The 18,146-nt window shown below is 35.7% G+C and overlaps 1 protein-coding gene across 1 annotated transcript in view; it reads left to right on the plus strand.

Annotated features, from left to right (window-relative positions):
- FTO (FTO, alpha-ketoglutarate dependent dioxygenase) overlaps positions 1 to 18,146 on the plus strand; it is a 216,431-nt gene that overhangs the window by 71,430 nt on the left and 126,855 nt on the right. The gene's annotated exons all lie outside the window — the stretch shown is intronic.

Below are 18,146 nucleotides of genomic sequence, written 5' to 3' on the forward strand. Positions count from 1 at the left end.
GGGGTAGAATGCTCCCTTACTGTGCTTATATAGCAGTGTCTGCTGATAATAGCTTGATAGGCAGCATGTATATATTGGTATCACCTTAAATGCCCTGTTTTTTCTTATATTGCTAACAATGTGAGCAATACTCCTTGCTGGCATGCCATGCTAAGAGATACCCTTCTTGTCTGCTTTCTTCATGATCCTCACATTTTCTCATAGCGTCCTACTGGTGTTATTCTTGTCTGCTTTCTTCATGATCCTCACATTTTCTCATAGCGTCCTACTGGTGTTAAGTGTTGGGTGAGATTGGCATAAATGTACATTTTGTTAGTTCATATAATGTGACTGTTTTATTATGCTTGCCATGGTAATAAAACAGGTGATGTTGTTAGCCATTTTAAGAGGTTGTTTATGTTTTTATTTGAAAAAGTTTGTTACTAGAATCTAGTCAGATGAATGCATTTCAGAAGCTACAGGTGCATCACACTTCTAGTTCATTCAGAAATACGTGAATGCAAAAAAGAGAATTCCCACCATATGCCACCTTGTGTCCTTCCCTCTAGCTGCTAAATGAGTTGTCACCTTTTTTCACATCTATTTCTAACAGCTGTAGATTTATACTCATTTAATATATTTTTTTCTTACTTATGATATTTACTTTAAATATCTAAGTCCATGAATTTTTTTCTACCAAACATACAGCTTTCTTTTAAAACTAGGAGATGCCCTGTGCTTGCAATTAAATGCAGTTTTTAGTCGAAAGTGTTCTTTTAATGAGATTTTGTTAATCAAAATTAGCACTTAATTGGCATGATTTTTTTACTTGCACTGATTATTCCAGTTAAGGGAGTTCTGTGTTTTGTTAGTGTATCATTTTGGACAGTTCGTGAAAATTCTATGAGATTCACTTTGAAAAATTAATTGTAGTTACTGGATCTTACACTTGAGTGTGTTTGCCATTCCCAGTAACTACAGTGAGTGGACTTGAAACATTTTAGAAGCTGTACTTAAAACCTAAACATTATTACATAGTAGCAAGTTTTATACAAATGAGCGATTGAGTTTCATAAGTTTGTGCTCTTGCGAGCCGGGAATGGTTATTTGTATACTAATTAGTTAAGATCTCAGAGTGGAAAAGAGCTTAGTAAGGTGGGTCTACAGTAGTGATTGTATATCATGTGAGTTTTGTTTCTTCCTTTTTGAGGAATTTAAGGGGAGGGGGGAATGTTGTTTGTCTTCCATCACCATGCTTACTAAATAATGAAGATGGTTTGGCTTCACTGGAAACAGAGGAAATCACTTAATGCTTTTCCATGGGACAAGTGCATCTTTCTCCTGAACCAGAATAGAAGGCTTCTTAGAGATAAGAAAAGTCTAAACAATTCTAATGAGTGGAATATCTTTTCAGTGTTTGTTTAGTTTAACAATGATTTCCTTATATACAAAGTCATCAGGAATCACGGCAATTGGGACTCATTTAAAAGTGATGTGGCTTACAGTGTTTCTGGCCTCTGCTCACTGCTCGCAGTGTAATCGGAGGCTGGAGCCAGTGTTGCAGTTGTAGACGTAGTCTAGTCTCAGACACAGAAATGCTGATGTTCTTGGGTGGGGGTGGGGAGAGGCACAAGCAGACAAAGTGCAGGCCTTCTTAAGACTAAACACCTGAAAGAAAATTTCAAGAGCATTGTGCCTTGAAAGTTCTGAAAGAAAGTGTCCTTTGAGTATTAAATATCCGTAATCCTTTTTCTTTCCATTTGATGTTTCCCATTCCAGTGACCTATCTGAGAGTCTCATCCATATGATCTGCATAAACAGACTGTTACCATACACCTCACTTTACTTCATCAAAGCTTCAGCTAGATGTCTGGAATGAAGCACTGACTGTGGTAGCCATCAAGCATACGGTGGTGAAAGTTATAAAACGTCCGCCGTGGTACTAGCAGGGCTGCCCATGTTTTAGAGATCAGTCTATTGTGTACTTTGGAATTACATGAGAAAAATGTGTTTGGACAGGAAATAATTAGCACTTGTCAAAGGGCAGGCAATAGGTTACAGTATTTTACTTTCAACAGGCTATCAGGGGATCAGCTAGATTAGATAATAGAATTTTTTTTCCTCTGGAAGTTAAATACAGATTACTCTAATTACCTTACATTGTGCATTAGAGAGCACATTATGAACAGTACAACTTCAAGAAATTTAGGTCAGTGAAGGGAGGGCAGCTGGCAAAAACTTTACTCTGTACTTGGTCTTTGTACAGTAATGTAGGCATTCTGTTCTTTCATGGGTTTTATTTATGTCATTGGCACCTTACATTAAAAAAAAAAATACATGCTGCGAACTGTCAATACAAACTGATTTGACTTTTGGAAATTTAGCCTTTCTCAGAGAAAGGCATATAAATTGTTTTGATATGTATCTACTTGGTTAGAGCATATCCTTGCATTACTCGCTTTAAGTTGTACCAGTGTTTCTGCATATTAGCAAACTGAAATTACTCTTTAAGTTTTTATTTCAGTTCCACAGTCCAAAACACATGGTAGTGCACTTAGTGTTACGACTCACCGTTTCATATACTTCTGACTCAAAAGTCAGTATCTAAAGTGTCTGAGCAGGACTTCTAGGGATCCAAGTTGTTCTGTGTTGAGTGGTAGTGATCCAAAATACTTCAGGTAGGACTCAGTGAACGTCCTCTAAGTGTTAACAGAAATGGTCCAGAGTTTCTAAAGCCCCAGATTTGTTTATACTGCCTGATAGTGCCTGATGGACAGGCTGTTATAGCTGTTAAAGAGCTGCTCTAGCCCTTTGAACTGACCTCTTCTTGACCTCTGCTTATAGAAGGTCACTGTTCAGCTTATAAAGTAGGGGAAACTTAGATTCTACTGTAACAAATAGAGGGTAAAGGGAACAGCTGTGAATTTTGGACTAACCATGCAAACTTGTGTGGACTTTTTAGGGTCACTGTATGATAATGATAATTGTTACCAAATTATATGGAAATTTAACAGCAATAGTGGGAAAGAGAGGGTGGAGTCTAATGCATTGGGTTTGATAAATGAAGTGTGAAGTTACCCATCTGGCTCTAGACAGCCCTCTTTTTCTCTACGAAAGGGAAACATTTAAAAATAACCATGGTACATCTAGAATCAATGACCCATACAGAGAGCTGGAATAGATCAAGATTTAATGGTGGCTGTGGAAGAAATTATCATTTGAAAAGTGAGACAAAGGATGAAAAAGTACAGTTCAATATCTGCACCTGATTCATTTTCAAAAAAAGGCCTTAATATTTTTGCCCCATTGATGATGCTATTGACATTTTTTATTTTACCTTTCAACTGGAACCAGAAAAATTGTTATATCATAAAGAAGGAGTTCAGCCAAAAAAAAAAAAAAAGTACTTGAATTCCAGAACAGAATATTGCAGGTTTCCTGATCAGTAAATGCTCAAGAGCACTTGGACTGTAGTTCAATAAAAATTGTATCTCTTATTTCTCCTAATAGAACTTGTATCATGTTATATTATCTTTAATGTTTGTGTGACATACTGCACTTAATTGCTAGTAGTTTTTTACTATATTCTTCATATAGATACATTTACTATCAAACTAATTTGTCATCAATAAATCAGCAATTGATTAATTTAAAGGATAATGTTTAACTGCATCAAAATTAACTGCTAGGAAAAAGCATGGTTGGTTGAACCATTACTATGCAAACTTTTTATTAGTCCAAAATGATTTTATTATGACACTGGTGTCCATTTTGCTATTTCCCTGAGTGAAACTGCACTGTCTCTCTTAGGGGAAATTCAGCCAGGCAATGGAGGATGGAAACTTTTGGAGAAATATATAATGAAGTGGAAAGCTTGATAGAAAAAAAATAAAATTATTTCTGATGTTGGTATTTTCATAGTTGTGCTCCTTAGCCAAATTCTGAAAATTTAAGTTCTCTCTAAGTCATCATATAGTGACTAATTGACATAATGTAAACAGAATAAGCATTCAATAAATAATTTGGACCAAAGTAAACACAAAATTCTTCTGGTTCATGAGATAAACAGCAGAAAAGTGTTAATTATGTCTTGTAAGAATCAATAGCTTAAAACCTCGCCTCACTGAAATAATCCAATGAAAAAAATCCATTTCATGAGGTCATTCTACGACCCATACCATTTTGTAGATCAGATCACTCTGTATTTTTGGAATTGTTATATTCTTCCATCTTTGCACAACACTTGAAGAAAGAACTTGTTACTCATCAGAAATTGTATAAGTTTCAGATTTCAAGTCAAACTTGAGCAATAATTTCTTAGCATTTTTTGCGTTTATCAAACCCGCTTCTTTAGATCTCACAATTTTGACATAACAATGTAAAGGTATGTATTTTTTTCTAGCTACAGTGAATCCTTACCATACTACTGAGATAGTTTTACCTCTCAGCATTGAAATCTGGATTATTATGTGGACATTTATATAGGAATTTAAATTATAAGTACATAGAATGTCAACTGAGTACTAATGTGTGATAACACTGTTTGATTCTATAATAAGAATGATGAAGAATATGAGTGGAATCCTAAAATAGTATGTATGTTAAATGAGATCCAAAATGTAATACTTTTATATATTTTATTTTTTGTTTTGAAGAAAAAGTTAATTTTTTTTCTTATGCTTTACCTCTTTAGATTTTGGAATTTTAGATCAGATTGAAAAAGGTAATTGAGGTAGATTTTACTCTTTTTAGGTCCAGTAGGAGAAAGTTGTGTTGATGTAAAGAAGGAACTTATTTCCTTCTGTGACAGAAGGAAAAACCATGGGTGAAGAAGGTATCATGAGCTTTTGGAAAATTGGAGCAGGTTTTTTTTCTTCCTCACAGACTTTTTGTATTTTTCAGTCACTCACTAAATGCTAGTTTTTAAATGAAATGTAGTAATACCAGTTGAAAGGCTGGTTGACAAATTCTGAAATTTTTTATACTCTCACAGGCCTGCCAAGATGATATATGAAATATTGTGAACTCTTCAGAAACTACTGCAATGGGAGCTATACTAGTTCCAAAGATTTAACAGACAAATTGCGGAGGTATCAAAGTCTGACAGAGAGATGGGGAAAGTATTTGGATTGTTTAAAAATTTTGTGGTTGTTTTGTGTGACAGTAGGATGACAGGTTTTTTTCATGTTGAGGAATCCAGTGTCCATGTTTCTGAAATTAGTAAGGATCTTAGTACCCACAGCTGTGTGATCTCCAATGGGGTTTTTGTAACAGTTGTCCTTTCTGGACAATACATGTGTCAGTTGGAATGGATACTCTGTAAGTCAGCAACAAGCATAGACAAAAATTTTGATTCATCATTTTGGAAATAACAGGGAGAAAAAAACCCAAAATTACATTTGGTTCTTTAATATTCATATTTTGTATGTGTGCATGTGTATGCTCTGTGAAAGAAGAAAATGAAACTATTCAGCACCTGGTATGTAACCTAAAACAGTTTTTCAGAAAGTAAATGTGCATTGTGACTTAAATGGTAATGCTGAATACTGTCTGGGAATTGGGAAGATGCCTTGAGGCAGAGTGAAAACCAACCTTGCAGCTTTCGCATGAATGGAGAAAACACTGTGCCTCCGATGAAGTTGTCAGGTCTCCTGCCATAGTTGTGCTTAGACATCAGCTGCCTTGATTGACCTTTGACTTTTCTCCAGTTGCTTATTACCAGACTTCTTTAGCTTCTCGTGACCCTTCCTGTTTTCCGTGTCTGTCTTTCACCTGTGTCTCTTGTATTGAGGAGTCTTTGAAGCAGCCAAGCTTGGGATCAATAGGTACAAGTACTCTACAGGACAATGGAAATACTGCTTGATTAAATGCTGCTGTTTAACCACCACTATTATTTCCTTTGAAACTGTCTTGACCCTTTACACTTAAAAAGACTTTATGTTTACAAGCTGTGGCTGCTTACAGAAAATTCTGCTTCTTACCTTGTGATGTTACTATATACACAGCAAACATGGTGAAAAAAATGTCATTTGGTGTAGGAACTTAAAACATATATGGTGTTATAGGGCTGTCTAGCAGAAGTCACAGGACTTCAGCTCTGTGTGTGGCTTGTGTGTGTCAGACTCGTTCATTAAGGCACTTTGTAGGGACTGTTTACTCTGAGGGTTTACTTTATCATTTTAGTTTAATGCTCCACTTCTGAAAACCAAGAGATGCATCAGCCCACACCTGAATAACTACTGAATCAAAATTCTATGACATATCCCTTTTTTGATTTCATGCTTTTCTTCTTGTTACGTTAGATGGATTTTTCAAAAGATGATTCAGTGACACTTCTAAAACTGACAACTGACACAAATGTAGTCCCTATTTATAATGTAATTAATTTTTCCAAAACAAAAAGTGGTATCAGAACGCTTTTGATGATTTTTTTAATTTTTTTTTTTTTTACTTTATTTCACCTGGGCAGGCTTTTAATGTCAGCATAGGTGACATTTCCTTACTTATGTAAGCTTTCAGTTCAAGAAACATAGTATTCTTTTTCTGGTGGTTTGACAATGATTTGCTCACTACCACTGGGAGATCTGAATGCTGGAAAAGGAGATTGTTTCATTTCCAGGCTGCAGGATATTAGAGATTGAATAGATCACAGAGGTGACAAATTTATAATCTGTGGAGAAGAAGTGTTAGCCACATCATCAGACAGTTGAACCACAAAGTAGCATTAGCATCAGCTGTCATCATTCCTGTAAGAGATGGTGTCTGCCAGTGGCAGGGGAAAAGGAGAAAAGCTGGGAGAATTCAGTGTGTTGTACAGTGCTCTGTAGTTGCCCATATTAGCTAAAGACCTGGTGTTATAAACTAGGGATAAACTGTGACTGGTCCAGAGAATGAAAAATTGTCATAGATTTATTTTCCTTTGTCTACTGAGGTTTCTTTCTTCTGCAATATCAATCCATACTTTCCTTTGCCTTCAGCATAATGTGCTAATGTCATGGTATGTAACATGTCCATAAAACTACTTGCAAACTTCATATGAACTAAAACTTTGTCTAAAACTAGACATTTAAAATTAAATGAGTCTAAACATAGAACTCTCTCTTCTGTAAGATAATAGAAGCCTTATCTGAACAGGACTTTGAGACATTATTATCATAGCTTTATCATAAAGCTAAATTAAATAAAGTTAATTTGGAGGATCTGTGTTAAATAATCTGTACACATTACCAATACAGAAAAAGCAGAGGGTAACATACGTTTACGTAGCCAAATGGTGTGCTTATTATGTCATGAGGCATGAGTGAGCAGATGCTTACATAAGTTCATGACTTAAGTCTTAAATGCTGTCAGCCTTATGTTATTTTAAGTTTTTCCACATATATAGAACTTGATGGCTCCAGGGATTGGTAATGAAATACAAAGCCTTTTGTTTTCAGGTCAGTGGTTCAAATATGGTTCAGGTAGATAGTGCCAAAGATTATTCCCATTGGGTATCTGTGTTTGATGGCCTATGTAAAATGCATTGGTTCTCCAACCCTAGTAGGCAGTTGTGTATATCACATAAAGCAACTGTTACAGATGACACTAATTGGTACCCTTGCTGGCATTTTCAGAGCAGCCAAAAATTAAATGGATGTAGAAACCGAGCAAGATGCTGTCAATGCTCTAAGCAGTCTAGACCATGGTTTTGAGGTAGGGATAAGCCAATGAATATCACGACTGACTGTGGGAAAAGAGAGGACTTCAGTCTGTTGTGTTGCTCTATGGTTTGCTTGCACTAAAAGTTTTGGTAACATACACAGATAATCAGACGCTGGTGAGAGATAAGTGGTAAATTACTGGACGATGTCAGCAGTGTTGGATGAGAGGGAAGTGCAATCCACTGGGAGGACGAAGAATGAGTTGGAGATATATTAAATAATAGAGAAACTAAGATGAACTGGAGAACAGAATTAGATTTACTTGCTTATTTTCCCTACTAATGAGATCTTTTGGGCATTTTAACAGTTAAATTTGGGTATATTATTTGTTCTATTTATTTTGTCTACATTTTCAATTCTTAACGTATCATTGCTGTGGAATTATTCCATTATAAACTGTGATGATGTTTAAAACAACTAAAAAGGGAAGTTGACATTTCTTATGCTTAAGATGTTCTGTAAAAACAGAGAACTTGGGAACCTGTTACATGGGCATGCATTGTTTTCATATTCTTTGTCTTATTTTGGTAAATTACAGCAGCACCAAATGGCAATAGTGCTTAAAGCATATGTAATACGTAACAGAAAAAAATCTCACTAGAACTTACTTGAGTAGTTTAGCCAACCGAAAACACTTCTAGAGGTATACAACACCCAATTAACTGGTAATTCACAATACTCGTGTTTCCATATTGCTGTATTCTAGAGAGTATCTAGCCTGGCTTGGTGGTGTAATGGATAGGACTCATGGGTGAGAAGGGTGTTAAAGTAACATCAGTGGACATCAGATACATAATTAGAAATTGAGAGGAAATAATTGAAACAAAATGGTATCTTGAGATGTATCAGAAAGATTAACTAAGAAACAGGCTCTCAAAATGCATGGTTGGTGGGAGAAGCTAAGAAAAGGCTACTGAGTATTAAAAGTAGTAATACTAGGAGAAAAGAGTATTCTGCTGGAAAAGGAGTGTTCCAAGAATTTTAAGAGCCACTAATAAGAGAGTGTTCTACTCTTTCTACAAGGGTGAGATGAATGGAGCCATCAGTCATGCCTGTGGATGCACTGGAGTTAGATTTAACTCCAAATTATGCTGGGGGACGTTTTTTTAACAGGTTTAGCAATAGACTTAACATTTTTGACAGTTTATTTTAAGCAAGTTGATATTTTCTCTTTTTTATTTTCTCATAGTTGGTAATAGCAACATCTGGTCTTTGAGTTTTGAAAAATATTCTTACCGGAATTATTTTTGACCACCTAAAGGTGGATTTGAACAAATGCTCAGGAGATGTAAGATAATCAGTGTACCCACTCCAGCATAGATAACTTGCTAGCGGTGCAGCATATTTATTGTAAGGCATAGTTTACTACATATAAAGTCTAATTTTTTATATTAAGCCGTTCTGAAAGCACTTTAGGTATTTGCCTTTCTTTTTATAGTTGGGAGATATGTCCCAAAATCCAGATGTGTGTGTTAGGGATTGAGGGGAAGGTTGGAGGAGGGGAAAGGAGGGGGGAGGAAAGGGATTTGAGAGGTAAGAGGGTGCAAAGTTGGAGGTTTTTAATGGTTTTGCTTGCCTGTAGATGCCACTGTTGCGTCATTTATCTGTACATTTTCACATATCTTGTCCAGGGACAAAAAAAAAAAGTTTCATTAAAATAATCTGAGAGAGATTCAAATAAATACATTACACTAATGATTCCTTAAGCCTTGGCTAGAGAGTAAAGTCTTAGAAACATGTAGATGAATTAGATGTTCTCCTTCACAAAGATGGCAGCAGTTTATAATATTATTTCTGATTAACTCTCTCAGTTGCATTGCATCTTCAGTTCAGTATTCCCTTGGCAGGCAAGATGCTAAAAGGATTGCTCTGCATGTTTCAAAAGACTAATGTAATAAACCAAGATGATAATACACTGATGAAAAAAAAAATATCTTAATTTGCTGTTAAGTTATGGCAATATAAAGTTAAAATGTTTTTCTTCGCTCAAGTCATTTAAATTAATAATGTGTGCCATTAAGTGAAATCTCATAGAGGATTTTTTCTTCTTTGCCATTAAGTATGCTGGCTACAGAGAAAATGAAATATTCTGTGAGGCTTGAACAATCATCTATCTCTAAGCTACAGTGTGCCTGCTGCCAGATGTTCAGGTGCTGCTGCTGCTGCTTTGACATGTATATCTCTTCCAGGCAAAAAAACAATATATACATCAGTCCAGGTGCAAGGTGGCCTTGCCAGCAAACCTGCCTCCTCCTAGCTGTGACACTCATCCACTCCCCGTCAGAATGTGTACGTTAGAAGGGGATTGTAATTAACCCCTGGAAAGCATAGGTTTCACTAAAGTGATGTGCACAGTAATGATATTGTTAGCTTCCTTAATTTCCAGTTTCACCATCAATTATGCCATGTGTTTCATCCAGTTGGTGCTACCCTCCCAGTGTTAATTATAACCTACAAGACTGTTACAGTTAATTTTATGGCAAGCATATTGTCTCTTCAAGGCTCCACAGCAGCTCATAAATTATCTTGAAGGTAAAATGTAACTTGGGGAACTAGTTATGAAAATTCCATCCATCTCGCTTAGGAGGTGCAGCTGCTACTGTCAGCTGCCTCGCTGCTGCATTGTGAAGGAATTATGGTGGGTCAGGTTTAAGAGGCTAGGCCCAGGCTGTCACTGAGGAGAAAGGCTGTCCTGGCCCTGTCAGACAAGTACCTTCTGCCAATCCCTTGTGGTTTCACTTTGCAGGCAGTAAAAGGCAGGCAGTGCAGGTGGATAGTCCCCAAGCTGTCTCTATTCATTACTTTACAGAAACTTGTTTTAGGTAGGCAGGTACGGAGACCTTTTCACTGTTGTCATAATGTTAGGCATCATCTGCAAAGTGCAAGATAGATAACTCTATAAATAACTCGCTGTTCTGTTGGGCTGGGGTAGTGGAGAAAAGATGATTAGCACCATAGACACACATGAAATAGCTCGCTGGTTTGTAAAATGACTGTTGGTTTAATTGTAGCAATAGCTTGGTTTGGAAGAGCACATCTGTTCGCTTTTATTTTGCATACACAATACGAGGAGGTGCAATTTCACTGCTAAGTAATTTGTGTTGGAGTTTCACATTAAATAAATTAGCATGGGTCTATATTGGAATTTATGACATCTGTGTGTGTGTCCTGTTTTGTTTTGTGTTTTGTTTTTTTTTCCTGAAGAAATTGCAAAAGCTCATTGGGGGGGGGGGGGTGGAAGAAACCAGCCCACTACTCAGAACAATGAGCTTGGCATTCAGTGCTATTTATATTTTTGTAGTATTCTTGTATTATTATTATAGTACCTCATTCTGCTCTTTATGGTAATAATGCAAGACTAACATAAAAATATAATGCCTTATTCTGCTGTCTCTTCCTTTAATATTTTGTATTTCAGTAGTTTTAAATGCTCTCAAGCTTTGGATGTTCCTTTAAGAATGAAATCAAAGTACAAATTAAATTTCCTGAGACGCTTTTTTTTTCCCCACTATTTTACCTTTCGAAAGGACTTCTGTGTTTACAGCGTTGTTTTCTAACCTCATTTACAGCTGGGAGGTCATACGAGAAGGAGCACTGAAAGCTGATACTTAACGCATTTCCATAGGCAACCGCCGTGCAGATGTGAATGTACAGAGCCATTGTGAATGACTAAATGTTGTGAATTCAATTGAGGAGAAAATGAACAAACACAATAATGAAAACCAGCACGGATAATGCGTCTAAATTTATATTGCTCATTTGTTTTGACAGTCTTCATTCGGTTTTAATTATTTTCGATCATTCATTATACAGGGAAGAAAAAGATTTCAAAATAATGCTGACTTTGTAAACTGGACATCTTATATGTTTGCAAAGTGGAGGTAAAAGGCTGTTTAGGGAGTGCAAATTAGTACACTTCTACTGTATGTTCATTATTGCTTTTCCCTTGTTTACAGTAAATGTACCTTGTGAGATTTTAGATGTCCACTCCTTTTCTGGAGTCAACAGTACACATTTCAATGTATTCAGAGGAGAAACTCCTAAATTTCAACTGACCAGAATTCTGTATTTCTATTTGTTTAGTTTATTCAGAGGGAAGCTGTCCATTATGCACAGCCGTGGGCAAAGTGAGGTGTAAAAAATATCTCAAGCATAGACCCAGAGACATGGCTTCTCAGAAGTAGAGTTCCATCTTGGCTTCATCCTGTCCTTGTCTCTCACAGAAGAGATAGGGGAAAATTTGTAACTGGTGCTAGCATATACCATGCAGGGTTGCTTCACCTGGTCATCTACGTCATCTTCTGCACTGTACGATGTCAATTACTATACACAGATTATCCATCAGTATTGCCAAAGAAATCCCTCCATTGTGGTGCACTTCCCAGTTATGATTCTGCATCATAACTGGGAGGTGTTTGCAGTTGCTGTAGTATAATTCTCATTCAATTTTCAATGAATTTGTGTAGGTAACAGAAGTTAGGGACAGGGAGGAAGTCTGAGAATTTTTTGTGTCCCATACTAGTTTCTAAAGTGGTAACTGCTGAATAAATCATGTGAAAGTATCTGGATTATCATTGTTGTCATCATCTCTTCTCAGATTGATTTTACACCTTTGCAATATTGCTGAGTCTACATATAAGGTAGCATAACTGAGAAAATAATCAAGGCACAGGTTCCTGTAAATATCCTTCACATTTTCTTGTGATGGAATCTCGGACTTTTGATGTGCCACTGCTACAGAAAGACACATCTGTTTGGAAAAGTCTTTATGGCCTGTAATTTGGCATGTAAAATGGTCATTACCAAAATATAAAAAAATCTGTTCGATTGCAATTGAATAAGAAAACCTTTTTTCAGAATAAAGTTCCTTTTTTTTTCTTGGCTCTTGGCCAATTTCAATTGGAAATACTGCTTTTGGAAAGTGATCAAACCATGTAGTATTGCAAACTCATTTTTTAGGAAGATGGAATAAAATAGTTATAAAATAATGGGAGAGGGGACAGTTGTCACAGGCAGATCAATTTTTTAAAATGTTGCTGTTTCTTGCTTTACATGCCTCAATATGCTCTTTTATATCATCAACCCAAGAAGAAAATGAAATTTCAAAATAGTCTCAGTATTAGATAGTCAGTAGATTCCAAAAAGCATTTGGAAAAAAAAAGGGGGGGGTGGTGCTGCTGGTGGTGGTGTGTGCATTTAGAGTCTTATTTATGACACACAGAATTTAGACTTTTTTTTGTTGTAAAATAAGTAATTTAAAAGAACATAACCTCAAATGAAATATGTTTGCCAATTAAGTACACAATCAGGCAAATAAATTTCTAAGAATAAAAATAATTTTGTAGCTCAAATATATATGTTCTTGTTTTGATGGATTTGGACTATATTTAGGGATTTCTCTCTGTCGATGATGTCCTTCTGTAAAAGAAAATCCTTTTGGTCTATCTTCAGAGTGTTTTAAAACAAACAAACAGAAATAAACCCCCAAACTTGAACTTGATGAACTATCTACATTTATGAAATACGTACCTTTTCTTTTTTCTTACTCAAACCTATAAGCATATCTGTTAGTATGCTAACATATTTGCTGATCTTGAAAAGTGCTGACTGGCCTTTTCTGCTCACTCCTAATTGCTGATATGGAAAATACTAATCCTTCATTTTTTACTAATTTTTTTTTTTCATCCTACAAAAAAGAAAAACTGTAAGAAAACAGCATACTGTCAAATATCAAAAGAAAAAAGGTTTAATTTTTATGTTAAAGTGTACAACTTTTAAAAATGTGTCAATTATTATGAGGTGCAGTTGGTGATGAATATGGAAAAATAATTTTGTTTGCCTACTTGGTTTTTCTGCTCAAAGCCTGACCTTTATTTAATCATATTATTTTTCTGTGTCACACACAAAAAAAACCCAACAAGATTTATTGGCGTTTGTATGGAAAAAAATGAAAGGATTTTCATGTTTTGTAAGAAACTTAATACACTCTCACAGATGGCCCTGCTCAGGTGTGATTTTAATTATGAGATAAAACAAAGCCCAACACAGTAGGAAGTAGTCTTAATAAACGGCCTGAAGCTTTTGTCTTCATGTGTCAAAAACCCTTCTTATTGCGTGATGAAATTTTTTTTTTTTTTTACTAGCTGTTTCTAAAAATGCTTGAAAAAAATACAAGGGCTTCCAAAGTTCAAGTGAATTATTTTGGTCAAGTAAAAAAAAGGAGAATTTTTTCCCATTTCTTTTTTATTCCCAATAAGTTTAGACTTCTGCTGGCAAATGATAGAAAAAATGCTAAATCTGCAAGAACACAAATGCTTTATTTACAAATAAAATAATTTTCTAATTAGATGTTGTCCTTGCTTGATGATTTATTGCATTGCTCAGTAGTAACAAAACCTGAGAGTTTTTTAAGCCTGGCTTAAGCTTCACCAGCAGAAACTAACATTAATTTAAACCCTGCTATAGTATTCAGCCTTCATTATTAAAACACTAATAGTATGATCCTGTTGTTAAATATTACTAATATATTATAATAATGTTGTACTGTCTTTCCCTTAGTGGGGAATTATGAGGACCTCATGTTAGGACCTCAGTGTCCTGACATAGTTAATTATCCATAGATAATGGTTTTCAGCAGTAGCTGTTCTGAACATCACAACCTCACTGTTAAGGGCTTAATAAATATTTGCAGACTCAGGTGCAGAGCACCTACGCACTCCTCTACAGAAGCAAACAGCTGTGGTTTCTTTCCTGTGCTATACATCACATAGAGCATCTCATTTGTTGTGGCAAACCTAATGGTGCAAATGGCAAGCTTTATGTCCTACGTTATACTGTGGTAATGTTTGTTGCAGATATGCTAACTCATTATTCATGAGTCATCTGTCTTTTCTAATACGGAAATATCTTGGCCTGAAACTTCTAGAGATCATTACTTGAATACTGTGTATATTGATAAAATTGTTTAAAACTTCATTTTAGAGTGTATACTATCAGCAGTGATGCTGGAAGGTGGAAAACTATAACCAGATGGTTCACAATGGAATTCTGTAGCCATGAGCTTACTTTTAAGGGACAGTTATTTGTAATAATTATTTCAATTACAGGACAGTGAAGAGTGTGAGCATAATGAGCTTTTACAAGTAATACAGGTTAGGGATTTTTTTTTTTTTTTCTGCATGGTTGAATACATCTCATGGAAAGAAGTTCCTATAACCTTCAGGTTGCTGTGCATCACCTTAAATTGTGACTTGGAATATTGGGTGATTCTTATTTAACATCCCATCCTTAGTTGCTGTTGAGTAACAGTATGAAAGGAGGAAATGTATGTGGAACTAAGTCCCATTCAGTATGAGGCATTTTAGCAGTGGTATAACTTCTATGGTCTTTGATGATTATTAGTCAGTAAGCCTCTCTGTCTAACCAGTCACAATACTAGTAGTATTTGAAATGTTACTCAACAAATTGTTTAGTATTCAGTCCAAAAAAAACCCCCTTAACCTATTCTTAGTTTTCCCTTAGACTTCAACGCTTTCAACAAAGATCTTAAGGGGAAGTACTTTTTTTCCATAAATTTTTCATTGTCTGCTTTCTCCTTGTCATGCCATCCATGCATTCTTGGTCCTAATACTTTTCTATTTATGGATTTTAGGGATTATATTGTATTAATGCATTTCTCTTCTAGTCATATTCATCGTGTATTATAAGAAGGTATAATAGAAATAATAATCTATAATAAACTAATAAGGATGTATTTTAAGCTCTTGATTGCTTGCTGACTGTAGGAATGTTTGGAAGAATAGTGTATGATCCCTAGTCTATAGAATTTATAGTCCAGTTTAGGCAGGAAAATGATCCTTGTCTGTCTTTTCTTGTCCTGTCCGCATCATCCACTGCGATTCTGTGATGTAATGCCAAATGCTCTATCAATATCTCTTCTATGATTTCTAGGAAGTCAGTTCTTGAGTAAAGGTAGCAATCATAGTCGCCTTGATGGGTGCCTTGACTTGTCTGGATTGCTGTGAAGCATGAGTCCTCAGCCTGGATTTGTCTGATCTCTGAGAAACTTCTAACTGGCTTCTGGTTGTCAAACACACAAATTTTATTATACTCGCCATCCAGCAAACTACGTAGTGACTGTAGGAAGCTTTGTATATCAGTGTTAATATTACTATGAGCATTATCTTTCAACTGACGTTACGGTTATGATATTGCTTGTTCAGATACCAGTTATGGCTTTGGTACAAATGTTGAGGAAGGAGTTTTCATTCTTTTGTGCATCTTATGCGCAATAGATTATGTCTTTCTACTTGTTAATCCAATTCTGCTGATTGACTCAAACAAAAGATGGCAATACTGGTCTGTTTTACTCTCACAGATGCTGCATTCTCCTCCCACACTGGATGTGAGTAGTGTTGACGGCTCACATGTCACTAACATGGCCTGGCTATCTGGCCAAGGAGTCATAAATGTCAGATAAAAAACCAAAGTAAACCGAGGGTGCTGGTTAGATGTTAGTCCTAAGCATTAGGTCTCCCCATCTAACAGAAGACACAATGGCAGTGCTTGCTTCTCCTTAGTTTTTAATGGTACAAACCTAAAACTTACTTGAAAAACACACAGATGATTCTAAGATTAAAATTCAGCATTAGATTCATTTAACTGCAATTATATACCTTTTCAATTGAGTGCACTTTAAATTTCTGCTGGTAACCATTCTGTTGGTAACCTATGCCCCTTTGAGTCATTAACAAAATGTAACTGATCTTCATCTGTTTTTTTGGGGGTTGGGGGTTAATCTTCAATATAATCAAGGCAAGAAGCTTTTGGCTCTCAAAAGTAAATGTTTTCAATCCTTTGTTGTCAGATCCCACAATTTTCTCTACAGCAGACTTAGATGAAACAGAAAACTGATATACTGAGCCACTGGAATAGCAGTCTTGTAATTTAGAAATATCCATTTTATCCCTTATAATTTCTTCACTAAGATTCTTCAGTCTGAATCTGATATAGGTAGGAGCCAAGACAAACAGTAACCATTTATAGTTGTTCAGACCAGTTTGGATTTCACTAGAATGTAAAGCCAAAGAGTTCTTGGCTTTGTTTCATGTGTCTTACATGGATAGAAAGTACATTTAAATTCTGGTACTCACTGTAGCTGCATGTTCTGTAACATCTGCCAGCTTTTATTTTCAACATTATATAGATGTGAAAATACTTGTGCAGTAAACTCTCTTAATTTACCAGCTGAAGAGCTTGGTGGAAAGTCCTTTAACTTACTAGAAATAGTGTATACAAAAAGCTATCTCCAGTCCTTCAAGCAGGAGCTAGAATGCAATGATACCAGCGATGCCATACATGTGCCTATATAAAGGAAAGGGCAGGTGTGCATCTGTTCTTTGTGGGGCATTACCCTTAGGGTGCTGACATCTATCAAGAGTTTTGATCGTTCAAAATGCTTCTGAATGCACAAATAACTTGCTATGGTTTTTAAAAGCAAGTGCTGCAGCAGATAGTATTTGCAGGACTGAGCCATAAAATTGCTTTTGTCATTTAGTTCTTTACTTGTTCTAGAGGAATTTGCCAAATAGCTAGAATAGCTTATAGTGGGTGTTCCAGATACCTAGCACAAAAATGGTAAATATATTTATTTTGCTCCAGGAGTCTTCATCTTAGAATTATAAAAGCTATCAAAATAGTCTCTTCCTCCCATTTTAGTACGTTATTGCCCTACCACCCAACATGCACATGCATGCATACCTGATTTCCTGGTATGTATACTGAATTGATTCCTTGTAGGAAGCAGTTTGCCAGAATATCATTCAAAATTTGTCTTGTCTTGCCCTGTGGTCCTGCATTATAAATAATTTGAGATGCAGAGCAATGGTATAATTGCTCTGTATGTCCTGAAAGGTCTTTTTAGTATAGCTTAAAATATTTATTCTACCTTATAAAGTACTTTGAAATTCCTAGATCAAATTGCTACGGAATATATATCACAATGAAAAAGAGAGAAGCCCCATGTTTGCAAAATCCATGCTGAAAAAACAGTATGGCAAAAACATTGTAGTACTGAGTTCTTTAGAGTAGAAAGTTGTGAAAGAGTTTTGCATGTCATCTGTTGCTGAATACCTTTGAAATATATGTGTGCAATCTACAGGAAAATGCTGTGATAAATTGTGTAGAGAATGTGTCCCCCACCAGAAGGTATATATGAGGATGAGACACTTCATGTTTGTAATTAGTTTTGAGTCAAAATAGATGAAATAACGATCAGTAACATCTAGTTTAAATGCATGTCACAAAAATACCCATTGCATATTTTTCTCTCTGTCAAAGACTGTATACTTACTCCTTTGTGCAGTAGATTGTTATCTAGTTTTCTCTCTTCTGCTTCTCATAAAGAAAATGTTTGCTATGAATTTCAACTTCCACTTGCTGAATGGAGTTCAAAGACCAAAATACTAC

Source organism: Athene cunicularia (assembly GCF_003259725.1).
Source record: "Athene cunicularia isolate RWA chromosome 11 unlocalized genomic scaffold, athCun1 chr11_part1, whole genome shotgun sequence".
NCBI lineage: Eukaryota > Metazoa > Chordata > Aves > Strigiformes > Strigidae > Athene > Athene cunicularia.